General features: G+C 32.3%; 1 protein-coding gene across 4 annotated transcripts in view; it reads left to right on the top strand.

Annotated features, from left to right (window-relative positions):
- ADAM29 (ADAM metallopeptidase domain 29) overlaps nucleotides 1–22,541 on the top strand; it is a 73,415-nt gene that overhangs the window by 12,197 nt on the left and 38,677 nt on the right. For 2 of the 4 annotated variants that reach the window (XM_025462882.3, XM_025462881.3), the window contains exon 2: nucleotides 964–1,065. The exons of 1 other annotated variant lie outside the window; for it this stretch is intronic. The gene's annotated coding sequence lies outside the window, so the exon portion shown is untranslated. Of the gene's footprint in view, nucleotides 1–963; nucleotides 1,066–10,539; nucleotides 10,563–22,541 lie in introns of those variants that run through there. One more of the 4 variants, XM_049101293.1, reaches the window with a different exon arrangement.

Genomic DNA, 22,541 nt, shown 5'->3' on the forward strand with positions numbered 1-22,541 from the left:
TTATATGGAACATTTTGAGCATAAGTGGGAATTTAAATATGCACCAGATATTAGTTGGTGTTAAAAATAATAATTAATTTTGTTAGATTTAGTGTTATTTTAACTATGCAGGAAAATACTTCTTTAGAGATGCTTATGAAAGTATATGGAATGTAATATTATGGTTTCCATAATTTGCCTTAAAATAAGTTTAGGGAAAATATAGAAAATTAAAAGTCCATGTCATACATGCAAAAGTACCATATTTAAAAATAAAAAAACAAAATAATCATATAAAACAAATGAACAAACAAGTTTAAAATTTGACCATGAAAATAAAAATGATAAAAATTAGAAAGTTTTCCAAGATGGAAGGAAGTTGAAGGAAATTTCCTATTTTTTTTAATAATGAAAAATGAGTGTTTAAAGGCAGTAGATAAGAAAAGAAATGATGAAAAGAAGAGACTGAAAATAGTAGATAAAAAGTACTAATGAGGAACTAAGATAAAAGATTGGGTAGAAGATAGTAGATAGTTTCTATAGAGTAAGAAGAAGAAACAGTCTTTGAAAGCAAATCATCTGTATCTGATCTTCTGAAATGTAGAAGCGAGGATTTTGAGGTGCAGTCAGTATACAAAAGATGATTTGTTTCGTACTACTGTGATGTGTGTATATGTACCTAATGTTCTGAGCAAATGCACAGAAATAATGGAATTACTCTCTTATATGTTATTTTTGTAAATTTCATTTCTATAGAAATCAATTACTTTATACTACTTCTCTCACAAAACCTTCGCATGTATCTGCCAGCCCAGTAAGGTATATATTTTCCTTTATGTACAGCATATGTTCATATTCCCTTTTCCCAAATATGCTGGATTTGGGAGAAAAAAAATCACAAAATGCTTACCCTAAAACATGTTGATTGTTTACATACTATACATATCTCATTTCATACCAAATGTTTTTATTTGTTGCTAACAGAGTGGTACAACCCTCCTCATCTCTCCTCCCACCTCTTCCCTATGACATCAGATTCTGTGTTGAGAAACTTTCAACAGAAGAAGTTAGTGAGATAATCACGAGGTAACATTTTATTAAATAACTTCTAAATTTTTCTTCTTCGCTTTTTCTTTTTCCAATCCTCCAACTAATTACCAATATAAATCATGCGAGGTACTTAGAAAGTGCTGTGCTTTATATCCATTGCTTTTATCTGGACTCCAGCCAATTTTACTTTTCAACTTGGTACAATTTGGGTAGAATCTAACCTAATCTCAGTGCAAGCAATAGATTGTTTCCCCAATATCTCATAATACTATTCTTGATATAATATCCATTTTTAATAGTTTCTCTATGTAAGTTCTAGAGCATGAAATAATTTATATAATTCATATGAATAGGAAGCTTATTGCAAAATCTTTAATCCAATATTGTAAATAAATACCTTTTCTGTATATTTTTGAAAATAATGCTCTCAGTTCATCAGAATTATTCTTTTGGTTTTGTTAGTAACGTTCTAAAGTACTCAAGTATTCTGTATTTAAAGAAATAAAATAGCAAAACACTATCAACTAAAAATCTGTAATGTGATTCATTTCTGGTACAGCAACTTTTAGTCAAATTATATAAAAAATAATGTAGAATTTCAATATTGTATTTTCCTGTTGATGTTTTGAATATGTTAGAATACTGAAGTCTATAGTGGTTTTCAAATAAGTACATAATGGACAGATTTTTGAAGAAATAATTGAAGAAACATGTTACTCTCTTATAGTATTTAATCCATGATCTAAAATGAAATGGTGAACGATGAAATTAAAACATCAAATGGAAAGAATTCTTTTTTAACAATAAAATTATGTTTTAAAATCAATTGATTATTTACATTGCTCTTTCAAACTCTTGCCCCAGGATAATATTTTTTTCTTAAAATATATGTAAAATTTATAAAATATAATCAGAGATTACATAAGAAATATTTATCAATTTCTCCCAATTATACTTAATTTTTAAATAGAAAATGTAAGTTCAATAGAGACTGCATGTAAAATTATAGACAATTTTATGAATAGCAGATATAGAATAACATTTTGCATGTACATGTATAAATAACATTTACAGAATACTTAGTATTCCATTTTATGAGTATAATCATCAGAACCATATATCACATATATATACATGACACCTAAAATAACCTTAGTTATAATTTTAAAGTAAGCAAAGCATACACTTAAATATGATAGAGTTTTAAATTTAGATTTAAATCTAATTTGGATATGCACATAGCATGATTCTATCATTTGAGAAGAAATAGCACATGATATTATATATTATAAATTATGTGATACAAATATATCTCTGTGGTTATTTTATGTGTTGAGGATTTAACAAACCTTTATTAAATAAAGGTGTCAATGTGTAGAAGGCATATTATTACCTGTTACAGTGGATATATGTGGAAATAATTCCTATTTGTGTCTCTGGGAATGCTCACCTATGGTCAAATCTTAAAGAGCTTCTAAGCTACAAGAGTATAGAAGTCATGGGAAGTTTTTAGTAAAATAATTTTAATTTTCACGTGAAATTCTAAATATGCAATGAAAAGAGAAATAAATAAGTCCATTAGAGAGCCAGATTCAAACAGTTATGCTAACAATTAATCAGACCAAACTGGAATCCCTCTATTACTTATCCAACTGATAAATTAGCCTATGATTATTCTTTTTAATCATTAAGATCTTGGTTTGGCAGAAATGAACATTAAGTGTCAAAATTCCTTAAGTATTTCAAAATGTGAAGGCAATTTCAGATTCATATATAAACTTCAAATAAAAAGTGAAATGTAACTGTCACCAGGGAATATTAATAATCACAACGTAAATAAAACACAATGTTTCCTTTTAAGTCTGTTGACAGCAGTAACTAATTAGTTGAAATATCCCTACAGATCCAATTATGATCAGCTTAAGTCCTAAAAATATCATGGCAGAATTCTGGTTTTGTCTCCAACATTTTAAGATCCTGAAAATTGCCACATACAATTTTTCAACAACAAAAAAAGTAAACAAACTGAAATAAATGACTTATTTGGGACCCATCAGAAAGTTGAAGTCACAAAACAAATTCTCATCTAAAATCTAGAGACAGGAAAATATAGTCACACTTAGGATCTGTTTACTTGGAGCAGAAGTTACTGAAGGCATAAACGTGTAGGAACATTTTCAAAGTAATTTTGATGAACTCTAGGGCTAGAGTGTAGGTTAGCATGAGAGTAAAAATCTCGTTGGGAGAGAAGTTACCTTATGAAGTTCCCTACCCTTTTGTGTGTTTTACTTCCAGGAACCCTACCAAGTTCAAATGGTGAAGAGCCAAAAGAGATATCCTCATAGCTCTGGAATGAGGCAGGGCAAAGACACCATTTTCAAATATTTCCAGAACACCCTCACAACAAGTGTCTACCTAACAAAGAAAAAGATTTGAGTAGAGCTTTATTTCACTTGGGAGAAGGACACTTAATCACCTGTACCACCTCTAGCTTTCCTGTCTCATCCAAGGGGATGTGGAAGCTACAAAACACTTGTGAAGATCGCAGACTGTGGACAAAAACCCATAAAAGACTAAAATGTAATCACAAAGTTATAGAATGCTTCCTTTCTCTCATATCTTAACACTACATTAATAGGGTGCAGTGTACTAGCAGGATAGCTATGACAGCTAAAAGTTACAACTCTAAGAGTTATTAGGAAAAGCTTTAAAACAAAGGAAGCAAAAAAAAAAAAAGTAAGTGAAAAGATTTGATATCTCTGATATCTACAGCTACAGCAAACATTAGACACAACCCAATTCTAAGGTAAAGTAACATAAATCTTTACACCAAAGGCCTATTTAGCTTTGTTCCTTTACCTGGTACATCATGTCTAGCTTTTAAGAAAACAATTATAACTCATCCTGAAGGCAGAAAAAACAGCCTAAAGGGATAAAGTAAGCATCAGAACTAGACTGAGAGATGACATACATTTTGGAATGATCAAACAAAATTTAAATTAAACATAAATAATATGTTAAGGGCTCCATTGGAAAAAGCAGATAACATGCAAAAATAGATGGGTAATGTAAACAGATAGACAAAAACTCTAAGAAAGAGGGAACCCTCCTGGGTGGTTCAGTGATTTAGCGCCTGCCTCTGGCCCCAGGCGCGATCCTGGAGTCCCAGAATCAAGTCCCGCGTCGGGCTCCCGGCATGGAGCCTGCTTCTCCCTGTCTCTGTCTCTGCCTCTCTCTCTCTCTCTCATAAATAAATAAATAAATCTTAAAAAAAAACCTCTAAGAAAGTAGTCTTAAAATGCTAGTAGCAACAACAATAACAAACACAACAACAAAACACTTAAAGAAATGAAGAATACCTTTGATGGGCTCATCAATAGATTGATCATAGCCAAGGAAATAATCAATGAGGTTAAAGATGTGCCACTAAAAACTTCCCAACTTAAAAAGCAAAGAGAAAAGAAGAATGAAAATAAATAGAATATGCAATAACTGTCAAACAATTACACAAATCATAACATAACAAGAATACCAGAAAAAGAAACAGAAAAACGAACAGTGAGAAATATTTAAAGTAATAATCGCTGAGAATTGTCAAAAATCAATGAATATAAAAAACACAGAGCCAACCAAACACCATGTAGATAAATACCAAAAACTCTATACCTAGGCATGTCGCATTAAAACTATGGAAAATCAAGAATAAGAGAAAAACTTGAAAGAAGCCAGGGGAAAACATCTTACTTATAGAGAAATGAAGATAAGAATTACATGTAATTTTTAAAAATCAGAATCCATAAAAACAAGAATAGAATGGAATAAGATATTTAAGCTATTGGGGAAAAAATTCACCATGCAAAAATTCTATATCCAGTGAAATTATTCCTCAAACACAAATGCAGTACAAGAAATGGTAAAAAAAAAGAAAAAATTTAAGGAAGAGAAGAAAAACTATATAGCTCAGAAGCTCAGATATACAAAATCAAGGAGGAGTGTTGGAAAAGGTTAAGGTAAAATGAAATACTAAAAAAAAAATAAATAAATAAATAAAAAAAATAAATAAAATAAAATGAAATACTTCCATTTCCTTTTCTTGTAATTAATCTAGATATTAATAATTTAGTAGTTAAAATAATAAAAAAAAATGTATTGGGTAGTTATACCATATAGATGAGTGAAATAAATGGCAGCAAAGTTGTAAAGAAGAGAAGGGAAAATTTTAAATGCTGTTAAAATATACCTGCAATGCATGTGAAATGATCTAGCATTGCTTTAGGTAGAATTAGATTAGTTATAAGTATACAGTATAAATAATAAAGCAAGACCTAAAAAACGTTATCAAAAAAGAGTGATATGCTGAGAGAGGATAGAAAATGCAATCATAAGGGATCCCTGGGTGGTGCAGCGGTTTGGCGCCTGCCTTTGGCCCAGGGCGCGATCCTGGAGACCCGGGATCGAATCCCACATCAGGCTCCCGGTGCATGGAGCCTGCTTCTCCCTCTGCCTGTGTCTCTGCCTCTCTCTCTCTCTCTCTGTGACTATCATAAATAAAAAATAAAAAAAAATTAAAAAAAAAAGAAAATGCAATCATAAAATGCTTAATTAAAACCAAAGAAGTCAGATAAAAAGGAGTAGAAAAGAAAAACAACAAAGCACAAGTGCAAAGAATACAAAAGTTACAAATATAAAAGATATTAATCCAATGATATCAATTATATACCACCTAAACACACCAATGAAAAGATAAGACTGCCAGAGTAGACAAAGCAGAATTCAGAAAAAGGAAATTTATCAGGGATGAAAATACATACTGATAAAAACTCAATTATCTCAGAAGATCTAACAGTCTTTTATATGCATACATCTAACAACAAAGTGTCAAAATATAGGAAACAAGAATGAAGAGAAATATAAGGGGAAATAGGCAACCCACTATAATTGGAGAGTTTAACATGCTCTTTTTTCAGTAACTGATAGATCCAGTAGGCATGATATCAGTAAGGATATAGCTGACTTGAACAAAACTCAATAAACTGGATCTAGCTGACATTTGTAGACTATTCCATCCAACAGCAGCAAAATACACATTTCTCAAGCTCATATAGAATATTCTGGGTCATAAACACAATCTAATAAATTTAAAAGAATATATAACATTCAAAATATGTTCTTAGATCACTGCATAATTGCACAGGAAATTTTAAAAAATAGAAAGATAGCTGAGAAATTCTTAAATATTTGGAGATTTTTTTTTTAAAACTTCCCACTAGCTCCAAAAAAAAAGTTTAAATATAATAAAATATGTACAGAATCTATGTGGGGAAAAAGAAAAACTCTGATGAAAGAAGTCAAGGAATATCCACATAAAAAAAAGAGATTCCATGTTTATGGATTGGAAACAATACCTTTAATATATCAGTTCTTCCCAAATTGATCTACAGACTCAGCACAATTCCCATAAAATCCAGGAAGCTTTTTTGTAGATATTGAAAAATGGATTTTAAAGTTTTAAGGAAAGGTCAAAAACTTAACCTACAACATTTGAAAAACAACAAAGTTGGAGGACCCATGCCCTCTGATTCACTTTAATGTATAGTAATAAAAACAGCATAGTATTGGTGAAAGAATATACACTTTATTGAAACAAAATAGAGATCATAGAAACAGACCCACACAAACATGTTAAACTCTCCTGATTTTTGCCAAGGTAATAAAGGCAATTCAATATAGAAAAGACCATCTTGACATGGTGCTGGAAATATTAATCATCAAAAGACAAACTTTGCAACTTCCACAACTATTTATTAAAAATGGATTATAGGCATAAATGTGAAACATGAAACTGTAACACTTTCAGAAGAAAACACAGGACAACATCTAGGTGCTTTGGCAATAATTTTTAAGATAAAACACCAGTAACATAAAAGAAAAAGATGATATATTGGATTTCATAAAAATTATAAAGACATCTGTTCTGTAGAAGATACTATAAAGAAAATAAAAAGTAGTCACGGTCCCAAAGAAAATATATGCAAAACACCTATATGATAGTAGACATAATTTAAAACATACAAATCACCCATAAAACAGCAACAATAATACATAAGCCAAATTTTAAAATGGGAAAAAACTTTGAACTGACACTCCCATCAAAGAACATAGATAATTGCTGTTAAACAAACAGCAAACAGTATTATTTGTCATTAAGATTAAAATAAGATACTGCTATATAGGTCTAAGAATGGGCAAAATCCAAAAAAACCTGACACTACCAGTTGCTAGTAAAAATGTAGAGCAAGGGCAGTCCCAGTGGCGCAGCAGTTTAGTGCTGCCTTCAGCCCAGAGCCTGATCATGGAGACCTGGGATTGAGTCCCACGTCAGGCTCCTTGTATGGAGCCTGTTTCTCACTCTGCCTGTGTCTCTGCCTTTCTCTCTCTCTGTCTCTCATGAATAAATGAATAAAATCTTAAAAAAAAAATTGCAGAGCGAGAATAACTCTCATTCTTACTGGTAAAGCACAATGGTATAAATAAACACTTTGGAAAACATTTTCTAAGTTTCTTACAAAGCTCAATATAATTTTTCCATAAAATCCAGCAATCACCCTCTTGAGTATTATGCAAACAATTTGAAAATTTTTTCAGTATGTCATCACATCAATGTTTATAACAGATCTTTTTTTAATCACCAAAAACTGGAAACCACCAAAGTGACCTTCAATATGCAAGTGAATAAACAACCTGTGGTATATCAATATAAAGGATAGCATTCAGTAATTTAAAAAAAAAAAAAAAGCAATTTATCAATGAAAAGACATAGATGAAGCTTAAGTACATACTGCTAAGTGAAAGAAGTCAATCTGGAAAGTTTACATAGTATATGATTTCATTTAAATAAGATTCTGTAAAAGACAGTGAAAAAGACAATACAAGGATTAGTGGGTGTTAGGAATTCAGGCGAAGTAGATAGTTCCTCAGTCCTTAGATATGGGCTATGCAAAATGACATATTGCCAAAGAATACAATATAAAAAAGGAGGAGGGAGTAACTTTACAGTAGAGAAATTGGACAAATGCTACCAGGTCAGCTGATCAAGGTCAATATCAATTGTGATAAATCATGTTAATAGGTACCCTTGATATAGTGTCATGAAATGGCACATTACTTTTTGTGGCCTTCCTTAGAAAAATGTATAGTTTCAGTCTAATCATGAAAAAAAAAAATCAGATAAGCCTCACATCAGGGATATTCCACAAAATACCTGCCAGAACTCTATGAAAGGCTTTTTTCTATCAAAAACAGTGCCACAGACAAAAGACCCTAAGAAGGCATTGGTGGCTTGTTTTCATATGGTATCCTGGATGGAATCTTGGAACTAAAAACAGACATTAGATAAAAATGTTAAAATCTGAAAAAAAAATCTGAAAAAAAACATAGACTTGGTCTAATATGTCAATATTGGTTCATTAATTGTGAAAACACACCATATAATTTAATATGTTACTTATAGGGAAAAAATGGGCATGGGAGTATATGGGAACTCTCTGCACTGTATTTGAAATTTTTTTCTGTAAATCTAAAACTTCTAAAAAAGTTGGCATTAAAAAAAACTATTAAACTATCAAAGAGATCTTACTCCTTTCATATATTCATGCTAACAAATATAGAATTGATTAAGTGGTCTTTTTTAAAGATAGGATGAAAGAAAACACCCTATAGTGTGATAGGGTAGTGATTTTATGCAGTTTTCCCTTTTCAACTACTGAATACAAATATTCTGACAGAATTTGTTTTACATTATTAAATCTGAAAGAGTTTTCATACCTCTTATACTAATGCCAAAATTAAGAGGCCAGGAAATGTATCCATTTCAAAGGAAAAAGGAAGTCCTTAACCAGTTTCTGATGCAAAGGCCTGCGCTCTGAAAAACAGAGAAACAAACCAGACGGAAGATCAAATGTTAGATGAAAATTAATGACAAAATTACTTTAAAAGACTTAGAAAAAAATCTAGAAATTCATGATGTGTATTTTCTTTTTTTCTGGCTTACTAAAAGATAAGTGAAAGCAGAGTTCCCATACACATGTTTCTACAGATATGAGATCAAACAAAGAAACACTGTCTCAAATGCTCTAAACACTTAGTTTCCCTCCAAATACATTTATTTAGAGAATTGTTTCCTGTTCAGTATACAAGAAAGCATATTTTATTGTTAAAAAGAATAACCTGGAAATGAGAAACCACTTGTTGTAATTAAAAATAATAATAACTATTATTTATTAAATACATAGAGTATGATAGGTATTGCCCTAAATATTAAAGCTGGATTATCTCATTTAACCATCAAAACCTTAATTGGGAGTACACATTACTATTTTATTTCATTTCCATTTTACAAAAAAAAGAAACCAAACGTATGATCATTTACTCACATATCTAGTAAGTATAAGTGCTGAGATTTGAACTCAGGAATAATGCTTCAGACTGACGTCTACTTTGCTCCCTAGTCATAAATGAACAAGAATATTTAGCCTACAGAGAAACTTTTCCTCAGTCCAGGAGCATAGAACATTTGTAAATATCTCTGCATCCACCTAAATATATAAAGCAAATTTTAACAGACCTAAAGATAGAAAAAAAACAGCAAAGAATAAGAGTTGGAATTATTAAGGTGTAAAATTGAGAAACCTTTAATAGACGCACTAAGAAAAAAGAGAGAATGTAAATAAAATCAGAAATGAGATAGGAAATGTTACAGCTGATACCGCAGAAATGCAAAAGATTGTAAGAGGCTATAATAAACAATTATACACTAACAAGTTGGACAATTTAGAAGAAATGGATAAATTCTCAGAAATATGCACTCTACCAAGACTCAGTCGTGAAGAAACAGGAAACCTGAATATACCAATATTAGTAAGGAGATTGAATCAGGAACCAAAAACCTCCCAACAGGGGCGCCTAGGTTATTCAGTTGGTTGAGTGTCCGACTCTTGATTTGGCTCAAGTCATGATCTCAGAATCATGAGATCAAGCCCAGCCTCAGATTCTATGCTCAGTGCTCAGTACAGAGGCTGCTTGCTTATCCCTCTCCCTCTGCTCCTTTCCCAGCTTTCTAGAAAGAAAAAAGAAAGAAGAAGAAGAAAGAAAGAAAGAAAGAAAGAAAGAAAGAAAGAAAGAAAGAAAGAAAGAGAAAGAAAGAAAGAAAGAAAGAAAGAAAGAAAGAAAGAAGAAAAAGAAAGAAAGAAAGAAAGAAAGAAAGAAAGAAAGAAAGAGAAAGAAAGAAAAAGAAAAAGAAAAAGAAAGAAAGAGAGAGAGAGAAAGAAAGAAAGAAGAAAAAGAAAGAAAGAAAGAAAGAAAGAAAGAAAGAAAGAAAGAAAGAAAGAAAGAAGAAGAAAGAAAGAAGAAAGAAAGAAAGAAAGAAGAAAGAAAGAAAGAAAGAAAGAAAGAAAGAAAGAAAGAAAGAAAGAAAGAAAGAAGGAGAAAGATCTTAAAAACAAAACAAAACAACCTCCCAACAAACAAAAGTGCAGGTACTGATCACTTTACTGATAAAATCTACCAAAAATTTAGAGTTAATAGCAATATTTCTCAAACCCTTCCAACAAATAAAAAGGAATATATCCCATGTAAATGACCCAAACACTCCAGAGATTTTCAGATTGGATGAAAGAACAAGACCAAATTATATATGAGCTTCAGGAAGCTTACTTTAAATATACCCAAAGATACTCTAAAGTTTTAGGAACACCTGGGTGGCTCAGTGGTTGAGCATCTGCCTTCAGTTCAGGGCATGATCCCAGAGTCCCGGGATTGAGTTCCACATTGGGCTCCCCACAGGAAGCCTGCTTGTCCCTCTGCCTATATTTCTGCCTCTGTGTGTGTGTGTCTCTCATGAATAAATAAATAAAATATTTAAAAAAACACACAACTATATTACAAAGCTATAGATTTCAAAACAGTATGGTATTGTCATAAACATAGACACATAGATCAATGGAACATAATAGAGACCAGAAATATGTCCATCCATATATGCTAAATTAATTTACAACAAAGATCCCAAGAATACAATGGGGAAAGGATAGTCTATTTAATAAACAGTGCTGGGAAAACTGGGCAGCCGCATGCAAAATAATGAAACTGGACCACTATCTTATACCATACACAAAAATGAACTCAATTTGATTTGAATTCTTAAAGATTAAAGAAAGATAAAAGATTTGAATGTAAAATTTGAAACCAGACAACTCCTAGAAGAAATTCTAGATAGTAGGCTCCTAGACATTGGTCTTGGCAGTGATACTTTCAGAGTTTGACATTAAAAGCCAAGGCAACAAAAGAAGAATAAAAAAATGGGACTACATCAAAACAAATAGCAAAATAAACCAACAAAATGAAAAGACCACCTACTGAAAGGGATAAAATATTTATAAATCATATCTGATAATGGGATAATATATGAAATATAGAAAGAATTATATAATTCAGTGAAAAAATCCAAATAATCCAATTAAAAAATGAGCAGAGGAACTGAATAGCTATTTTCCCAAAGAAGACATACAGATGAGTAACAAGTACTTGACAAAGTGCTCAACATCAGAAATCTTAAAGGAAATATATAGCTGCTGCCTGAGGACTGCCTTCTAATTAGCCTTCATCTACCTGGCTGCTGATTGGGATCTTCCTGGAAGCCTGAAAAAAGGTAATGGTCACTTCCCCCAGAGTCTTCCTCCATCTTCTTCCAACAATAAAACAAAGCCACCAGCTTTCCCTGGAAAGATGTCCACACATCTAGCACCCCAACTTGGCTGCCACTCAAAGGACAGGCTTCCAAATAAACGAACTCCCTCACAACTCCCATAGGACTATAGTAAACAGAGAAGCAGTTTTTAAGTGGGTATATGTATATTCCCCACAAATAAACACTGAGCTCAGAGAAGAAGAAAGACAAAAACACTCATCTCCCAGTTTCTTTCAGAAAGAGACACGATGCATACATTTTCATCTGTTGCCTGTGGTTCTGGCTTCTAATTAGCCTACATGGGAGAGAGGCTTACTGGGATCCTCCTAGGAACATGAAAGAGCTAGTGGGCACATTCAAACCAAGTTTCCAGCTTTTTCCTAGAAGAAGGTTTTGTTGGTGTTGTTTTGTTTTAAATCTAGCACCCAACCGTTAGGGCTTCCAAACAAGAAACTGGTTCCTGAGTCACCTAGTTCTGGGAGCTAATGAGGTTTGACTTTTGTGAATTCTTTAGGACTACACATATTAAAGAAGTAGTTCTATATGGGTGTACAAGCATTTCCAGTGACTATTCCCTCTGGCTCAGCAGAGAATGAGTAGGCAAAAACACACAATTCTTGATTTCTCCTGATAGGGGCTGGGCTGCATATCGAACGTCCTGAGTTTCTCCGCTGCTGACTGAAGGGTCAATATCTCAATTAGTCTTCATCAGGGAGCTAAAGGCAGGCAATTAGTTGCTCTCCAGGAACCTAAAGAGATGTGTGGGCATTTCCCAAAACTTTGGAACAGTGACAGGTGTTAGTATACCCTAATCTACTGGAAGCCACTAAGAATCCACACAGCAGCTTGAACAAACACAAAGGTTTGAGAGATAACCAAGAGCTCAGACTAGACTGATTGACAAGATTTATCTCCTCCATGAGCCAGTCTTGTCAAGACTGGGAGAGGTGACTATTTTACATAATGTGTAGAAATCAATGGCAAGGAAAATAAACAAGCAAGAGAACATGTTCCAAACAAAAGAACAAAATGTTTAGATACTGACCTTCAAGAAGCAGACATGAGTTGTTTACCCAAAAAGAGCTCAAAACAATCATAAAGATGCTCACTGAAATAAGGAAAGGAATGCAGAAATAAAATGAGAATTTCACTAAAAGACAGAAAATATAAAAAAGGACCAAGCAGAGATCATAGAGCTGAAGAATACAATTATTGAAGTGAAAAATTCAGTATAAGGGTTTAACAGCAAACTAGATCAAATGGAAGAAAAGATTAATGAACTCAAAAAGAATAGAAATCATACAATTAGAAAATCAAAAGAGAAAGGAAGATGAAAAATGTGATGATAGCTTAAAGGATTTATGGGACATAATACATGATTTACAGGATCCCAGAAAGAGAAGAGAAAGAAAGAAGGCAGAAAGCTTATCCAAAGAAGTAATGGCTGAATACTTCCCAAAACTGTACAAAGAAAGAGACATCCAGATGTAGGAAGACCAAAGAATACCAAATAAGAGACTCCAGAGACCTATTATAATTAAGTTGCCAAAAGCTAAAGGCAAAGAGAACTTAAAAGAAAAGTTACTTCAAGAAACTTCAAGAACTTCAAGAACAAAGTGACTTGCTATGTATGAAGGAACTCTTAAGATGAGTGTCAGTGGATTTTTCAACAGAAATCTAGCAGTCCAGAGGGAGTGAGATATATCCAAAATGCCGAGGGGGAAATGCCAAACAAGAATACTTTACCCAGCAAATTCATCCTTCAGGATTGAGAGAGAGCTAGATATTTTCCCCAAACAAGCTGAAGAAGTTCATCACCAATATGCCAGCCTTACAATAAATATTAAAAGAAGTTCTTCAAGCTGAAACCAAAAGGATGTTAATTGGTTACCAATTAACCAATTAACATCAGGTAAATATAGTTAAATTTAGAAGACACTAATGTTAAAATAGTGGTGTATAAATCACTTATAAATAATAAAAAATTTAAAAGACAAAAGCATTAAAATAACAATAGCTTATTTGTTCATAGATGCACAATATAAAGATATAAATTGTGATATCAAAAACATGAAATGTTTAGTAAGAGAATAAAAATGTAGAGCTTTTGTATGAAATCCAGTTAGGTTGTTATCAGTCAAAAGTAGGCTGTTTTAAGATGTTTTAAGCATCCTGATACTACAGAATAAAAACCTCTATACACACAAAAGATAGAACTCTATCAAAGCATACATGAAAAAAAAATCATCCAATCATAAATCAAGCAAGTGAGGAAGAAAGGGAAAAAAATATTAGAAAACAGCACAAAAGCAATTAACAAAATTAAAGCAGTAAATCCACATCTATAATAATTACTTTAAATGTAAATGGACTAAATTCCCCAATAAAAAAAAAAGTGATTGGATGAAAAAATTAAAACTCACTATAAGAGACTCTCTTTGGCTTTAAGACACACATAGACTGAAGTGAAAAGATGCAAAAATATTCAATGGAAATGGAAACAAAAAACGCAGAGATAGCTATGCTTGTCCATACAAAATAGAATTTAAGTCAAAAACTGTAGTAAGGAACAAAGAAGGTCCTTATATAATGATAAAGATGTCAATTCATCAAGAAGGCATAATAATTACAAATACTTATGCATCCAACATCTGAGCAGCTAAACATATAAAGTAAGTATTAACAGATTTGGAGGGAGAAATAAATAACAATACAACAAAAGGACACTTCAAAATTTTGCTTTTGATAATGGATAGACAATCTAGACAGAAAATTAACAAGGAAACAGTGGACTTGGCTATGTATTAGACCAGATGAATCTAATTGACACATAGAACATTTCATCCAATAGCAGCAGAATACATATTCTTCTCAAGTAGACATAAAACATATACCAAGGAAGATCTTATTTAGGTAACAAAGCAAGTCTTAACAAATTTTAGACTGAAGTCATTCATACCTAGTAATTTTTCTGACTACAGTGATATGAAACTAGAAATCAAGTCCAGGAAAATCGAAGGAATTTTGAAAAATTGAGGAAAATTGAAAAATTCACAACTTCATGGTGATTAGACAACATGCTCCTGAACAAACAATAGGCCAAGGATGAATTTAATAGGGATGTTTTAGAAAATCTTGAGACAAATTAAAACAGAAACATACTAAACTGAGATGCACCAAAGCAGTTGTAAGAGGGAAATTTGTAGCAATAAATGCTACAAAATACATTAAGAAGAAAGATCTCAGGGAATGTCTGAGTGGCTCAGCAGTTTAGCGCCACCTTCAGCCCAGGGCATGATCCTGGACCAGGGATGGAGTCCCACGTCAGGCTCCCTGCATGGAGCCTGCTTCTCCCTCTGCCTGTGTCTCTGCCTCTCTCTCTCTCTCTGTGTCTTTCATGAATAAATAAATAAAATCATAAAAACAAAAGAAGATCTCAGATAATCTAAAAAATCACAAAGACCTAGAAAAAGAAGAATAAACTAAGCTAAAATCAGTAGAAGGAAGGAAATAACAAATATCAGAGTTGGAATAAATAGAGAATAGGAAGATGTTAGAAAAGAAACAAAAGTAGGAACTTTTTTTTTAAAAGATAAACCAAATCAATGACATTTTAGCAAGAGAAGACAAAATCAGGAATGAAAGAGGAGACTTACAACTGAAATAATAGAAATACTAAGAGTCATAAAAGACTACTATGTACAATTATACCTCAACATATTGGACCACTTAGAAGAAATGGGCAAATTTTTAGATATATACAATCTACCAATATAGAATCATGAAGAAATATAAAATCATAACAGACCAATTACAAAGAGGGAGATTGAATTGGTAATCAGAAACCACCTATCAAAGAAAAGCTCAGCAGCAGATGGCTTCCTTGGTCAGATTTACCAAACATTGAAAGAAGATTTGATACCAGTCCCTCAAACTCTTCCCCAGAATTGAAGAGGATGGAGCAGTTTCAAACTTATTTTACAAGAGAAGCATTACCTTAATATCAAAGGCAGACAGACATTGCAAGAAAAGAGAATTACAGGTCAATATTCTGGATGAATATAGATGCAAAAAAAATTTTTTTAAGATTTTAATTATTTTATTCATAAGAGACATGGAGAGAGAGAGAGAGGCAGAGACACAAGCAGAGAGGGAAGCAGGCTCCCATGCAGGAAGCCCAATGTGGGAATCGATCCAGGGACTCCAGCATGACGCCCTGGGCCGAAGGCAGACACTTAACTGCTGAGCCACCCAGGCATCCCAGATACAAAACTTCTTAAAATATCAGCAAACAGACTTGAACAATGTATTAAAAGGATCATACACCAAATTAAGTAAAATTTATTCCTGGGATGCAAAAATGGTTTGACATACACATATCAATAAAAGAGATATATCACATTAATAAAATAAGGATAAGAATCATATAATCAATAGATGCAAAAGAAAGTATTTAACAAAATTCAACATCCTTTCATGACAAAAACTCTTAATAAGTTGGGTTTAGATGGAATATACTTCAACATAATAAAGGTCTTCTATGCCAAATCCACAACTAAAAATAGCTCAATAATAAAAAACTAAAATTTTCCCTTTAAGATTGGAAAGAAAACAACAGTGCCTCTCTTGCCACTTCTATTTGACATATACTAGAAGTCCTAACTAGAGCAATGACGTAAGACAAAAACAAAACAAAACAAAACAAAAAACAAAACAAAACTAAAATGTATCCAGAGGAAGAAGCAAAATTGTCTGTGTTTTCAGATGACAATATTATACACATAAAACCACCAAGATGCCACAAAGAAACTGTTAGAGCTAATAAACTGGTTCAGTGAAGTTGCAGGGTACAAAATCAGAACACAGAATGAATTGTGTTTCTATACACTAATTACAAGTGATCAGAAAGAGAAATTAATAAAATAATCTTTTATTTATAATAGCATCTCTCAAAATAAGATACTCAGGAATAAAATTAACCAAGGAGGTGAGAAACGTGTACATGGATGATTATACACATTGGTGAGGAAGACACCAAAAGTGATCTATAGATCAATGTAGTTTTTATCAAAATTTAAATGGCATTTTTTAAAGAAATAGAAACAAAATAAAAATTCATTTGAAGCACAAAAGACCCCAAATAGCCAAAGCAATCTTGAGAAAGAACAAAGCAAGAGACATCATACTTATTTGATATATGTTACAACATGATGGAACTTTAAACTTTTTTTCTAATGGATAAAAGGGAACCCTCATGTGCTATTGGTGGGAGTGTAAACTGGTGCAACTGTGGAAAATTATGGAGATTCCTAAAAACAAATTATTTTAAATAAAATTATTTTTAAATAATTTAAATAATTTTTAAATAAAATAATTTAAAAATTATTTTAAAATAGTTTAAATATGATCAAGTAACTCCACTACTATTTGCCCAAAGAAAGTAAAAACACGAGCAGCCTGGGTGGCTCAGCAGTTTAGTGCTGGCTTCAGCCCAGGGCCTGATCCTGGAGACCTGGGATCGAGTCCCACCTCGGGCTCCCTGCATGAAGCCTGCTTCTCCCTCTGCCTCTCATTAATAAATAAATAAAATCTAAAAAAAAAAAAAAAAAAAAGTAAAAACACTAATTTGAAAAAAAACAGGTGTACCCTTCAATGTTTATTGCAAAATTATTTAAGTATCCAAGATACAGAATTAACCCATGTCCATCAATAAATGAATACATTAGTAGGTGATGTATATATATTTGTTGAATTATTATTCAGCCATAAAAAAGAATGAGATCTGCAACAATATAGATGGACCTAGAGAGTATTATGCTAAGTCGAGTAAATCAGAGTAAGACAAATATCATATGATTTCACCTATATGTGGAATCTAAGAAATGAAACAAATGAGCAAAGAAGCAAGCAAAGAAAAAAGTAGACTCTTAAAAGTGAAGAACAAACTGGTAGTTGCCAGAGAGGGGGGCAATAGGTAAAATAGATAAAGGAGATTAAGACATATGAACTGCCAGTTATATAAGTAAGTCACAGATATGAATAATACAGCACAGAGAATATAATCAATAATATTAAAATGATGAGGTTTGGTGACTACACTTGTAATGTATAGAATGAGAATGAGAATGTATAGAATGAGAATAATTGCTACTCCTCTATATTCTTATATGTTTATAAGTGCATCTATTCAATCCTTCATGATAGTCTGAAGATTTCATCTGAATTTTACTTTAATGGATTGAGAGTTCTGCACATATATAATTCCAGACTTTCATATAATTATGCCATATTCTTTCTCAATCATAAATCCTCTCTCTAGTAATCAGAGCACATATTTTTATAATAATTTTAAAATAAACATGTAAGATAATGTAATTTTGGAAATGTTACTTCAGGAATCTTCCTGCTAATTTGGTCTATAAATGAATGAAGAGGTTGGTTCACAATATTTTTCAGTGAATATCCTCCACAGTTTTCAACAGAATTGGGAATTTAAAATTCTACAGAACACTAAGGTCAATATTATTTTATTTCTCTTTATACATTTTGTTCTTTTTGGAAATTGCAGCAATCTAGATTTTTAAAGGACTATTTTAACCCTGGCAAATTAACATTTTCCATACCAATATGTCTTAAATGACCTGCAGATTATGGTGAAACATATTTTTATGTAGCTTCATGGGTCTTTTATCAGCTCAGTAGAGTTTTATTTAATTACTTTTATCCTTTCAACAAGGAGAAATCTATATACACAAAGCAATTCCTTTCAGAAAATTTGCTTTTCACATCATACTGTTCCCCTGGGATCCTATCAAATTTGCACGTAAGAGATGCAGTTGAAAAGTCTGATTAATGTGCATTATTCTAACACATCGCTTTTCACTGTGGGCTGTGTATCTGTTGAGATGATTTAAGGTAATGTATCTAAGCTTCTTCTCCAGAGATTGACTCGGAAGTTCTAGGGTTTTACAGATTCTACAGGATATAGTAACGCATAGATAGAATTGAAAGTCGTTGTTATAGTTCAGTTTGAAGGGTCTATCAGCATTTTATTTAGCATGTCTATGAGATCTTCAACTTGCCTCATAACTAACTTCTCTGATACATAATTAGATGCAAAAAGACAGGTTAAGAGGTAAAAACAATGCCCTATTCCCTTAGAAAGATGTACCTACTAAGGAGAAGTAGTCTTTTCAATTTACCTGTGTAGTATATATTAGATTACTCAAATGTACAGAGAAAAAAATGTATGGATACATACGTACATACATATAGTTATAAATATATTTGTATATTATAGGCCTCATAACATGAAGAGAAAGAATTGCCAGATCTGTGGATTATTTTTCTTTTTTTGTTAAAGTACCCCAGTTACACCATTGATGGGGTTCTTGTCCGGAAAAGCCAGTAATCTCCTGGAAAAAGTCGATATTTGTCACCTTTTAACCGAAACAGTATTATAACACATACATAATGGAAGTATCTGCATTTAGTGCAAGACATGTCATAAGAAATGCATTGAATGTGTATTATATGCCAAGGTTCTTTCCCATAGGAAACTCGGTTTCTTGTGAGAATAAAATATGTAAGTAAGGGGGGCAAAGTCCATAAGCTCAATGATCACATGTACAAACAGCACATTTTTAGAACACTGTGAGAATTTTTAGAACTGTGAGAGTTGAGACCGTAGTGAACAATTCTTGGAGGAGGTTACACCTGGATTTTCTCTTTGTAGTATTTTTTTATTCAAATGTAATATAATACAATGTAGCATTGATAACATTTATGTCTTTTGTGAAAGACCAGACCCAACAGAGCAATCAATGCAAGCTGGGTAATATAGCACAGAACTTGTGTAGTATTCCAAAGTGTTAAAGCATGTGCATGCCTCACTATCATTAAAATTTATATCATTAAAAAAGAACTCTCTATAAATGAAAATTATATAATTGCAGTGTATCTTTCATAATATATATTATATATAAATATATTTTGTATATATAGTATAAATAAATATATATATAATAAATATATTTTTATAAAAATTACATTTTAACTAGTGGACCTGGGCCACTATTATGGTATCATTTTGAATCCCGGTTTTGAGAAAACTTGTTGAATTTTACCCATACTATTACAACAGTCTGGTACAAACTGAGACTTCTCTAACAGGGGAAAAATCATAATATCACAGTAAAATAAGACATAAGTGTAGGATTTAATGTTACAATTAAAAATATATTTTGTAGTTTCAATTATCCATTACAGAGAAGTACATACTGATTTCTCTATATATGGTATGTGTAAATGTTGGGACAAAAACAATATGAATACTCATAGATACATTTTTATTGAATACCTATGCTCCCTTTGGAATTGGAGCTTCAGGAATGAATGAGATGTAGGTCCAGCTCTTAAGGAGCCTGCTTATACTTCTTATTGAATTAAAATGTTTACTCTTAAAATGAATTTGTACCTCACAAATAGTTAATGGTAAGATTTTCTTTTTCCTCTTGCTGCTTTCCAATACACTTGAGGCGTAGGTATCTGGGAAGCAAATTAAATTCACAAAATTGTCAAATTAATCTGGTTGTCTCAATTCATATAGAAGTTTTGTTTGAATGGGTTCACAATATCATAGTTCCATTGATTACTCCCTTCTTTGAACATCTACTAAAGTATTTTGCTTCATCATTCATTCAATAATTATTGGAAAAGTTGTATAGCCCAATGATAAAAAAAAAAAGGTAGGATTGTGAGTCAGGAAATTTGGGTTTGCTTTTGGACTGCAGGAATCACATAGTTATGTGAAATTTGTGAAGATTTAGTTTCACCATTTGGAAGATGGGCATAGTAATAGGACTTAACTCTTAAGATTGCCTCGGAGAATTGTATGAAGTAATACCGCATTGTTTTTAGTGTACTGATAGAAACATAGAAAGCATGCCCCAAATGTTAACTAAACAAGATGACTATATAATTTATTGTCAAAACTTTGAGATACTTTTGAGAGCAAAAGGGGAAGAGTATTACTAAGTATGCTGAGACAACAGGTACAAATCAGAACCACCCAGGGGGGAAAAATGGATGTAAGCCATACCAATAACAACTACATTGCAGATGCTCAGTATCAGCAATTAAATATCCTACATTGGACTGTTTTTGAAGTTATTCTTCATCTCTCTGGTCAGATTTCCTAACTAGATACCTGCATTCTATACACTGTTAGTGGCATAATCACTAACCTAGTCTCTCAGTATAAACTTAAGAACTGTTTGTGTATCTGAATGCCTCACTGAGCTTATCAACTAGTTGAAAATTTAATATTTTTTGACAATGTCTTCTCTTCTCCATTCTTTTTTTTTTCTTTTTTTTTCTCCATTCTTTTAACTCCTGTTGTATATGTCCTCAAATGTGAGTAACTGAAGAAGCCTTCATACATATTGCTTAAAATGAATGATCTAAAGCATCTAACTTAAGAGACTTGTCCTACACACACAGACATACACACAAGCAACCTAAATGCAGTAATTCAAAAGGGGAAACTGAAACCTTCCCAAATTCAAATGGAATGCCAGTAAATACAGACACATGAGAATATGTTTAAAGCAGCAGTAGTTTATAGTAATTTATACCAGAAGAGTTTGCAGATGTCAAAAGAATGAAACTGGACCACTTTCTTAAACCTTCAGAAAAATAAATTCAAACAGATAAAAACCTAAATGTGAGACAGGAAACCATTAAAATCCTAGAATAGAACACAGACGGTAACTTATTTGACACGGCCATAACAACTTCTTACTAGATATGTCTCCTGAGACAAGGGAAACAAAGATAAAATTAATTATTGGCACTTCATCAAAATACAAATCTTCTGCATAGCAAAGGAAATAAAACTAAAAGGCAACCTTTGGAACGGGAGAAGATTTTTGCAAATGACATATCTAATAAAGGGTTAGTATCCAAAATATATAAAGAACTTATAAAACTCAACGCCTAAAACACAAATAATCCAATTAAAAATGAACAGAAAGCACAAATAGACATTTTCCCAAAGACATCCAGATGGTCAACAGACACATGAAAAGACGCTCAATTTTGCTCATTATCAGGGAAAATACAAATCAAAATATAATGAGATATCACCTCACACTAGTCAGAATTGCTAAATTTAACAACATAAGAAACAGGTGTTGAGGTTGTGGAGAAGGGGAACCCTCTTATACTATTGGTGGGGAGGCAGATTGGTGCAGCCACTCTGGAAAACAGTATGGAGGGTCCTCAAAAAGTTAAAAATAGAACGACTCTATGATTCAGCCATTGCACTACTAGGTATTACTCCCATAATACAAAAATACTAATTTGAAGGAGTACATGCACCCCAATGTTTATAGTAGCATTATCTATAGTAGCCAAATTATGGTAAGGGCCCAAATTCCATTGACTGATGAATGAATAAAGAAAATGTGATTATATATATATATATATATATATATATATATATATATATATATTTACACATATCTTGGATATTAGTCATCTAAAAGAATAAAATCTTGCCATTTGCAATGACATAGATGAAGCTACGAGTATTATGCTAAGTAAAATAAGTCAGTCATAGAAAGACAAATACCATATGATTTCACGCAAAACAAACAAATGATCATAAAAAGAGAGGCAGGGATCCCTGGGTGGCGCAGCGGTTTGGCGCCTGCCTTTGGCCCAGGGCGCGATCCTGGAGACCCGGGATCGAATCCCACGTCGGGCT

The sequence above is a fragment of the Canis lupus genome, chromosome 25 (genome assembly GCF_003254725.2).
Source record: "Canis lupus dingo isolate Sandy chromosome 25, ASM325472v2, whole genome shotgun sequence".
Taxonomy (NCBI): Eukaryota; Metazoa; Chordata; class Mammalia; order Carnivora; family Canidae; genus Canis; species Canis lupus.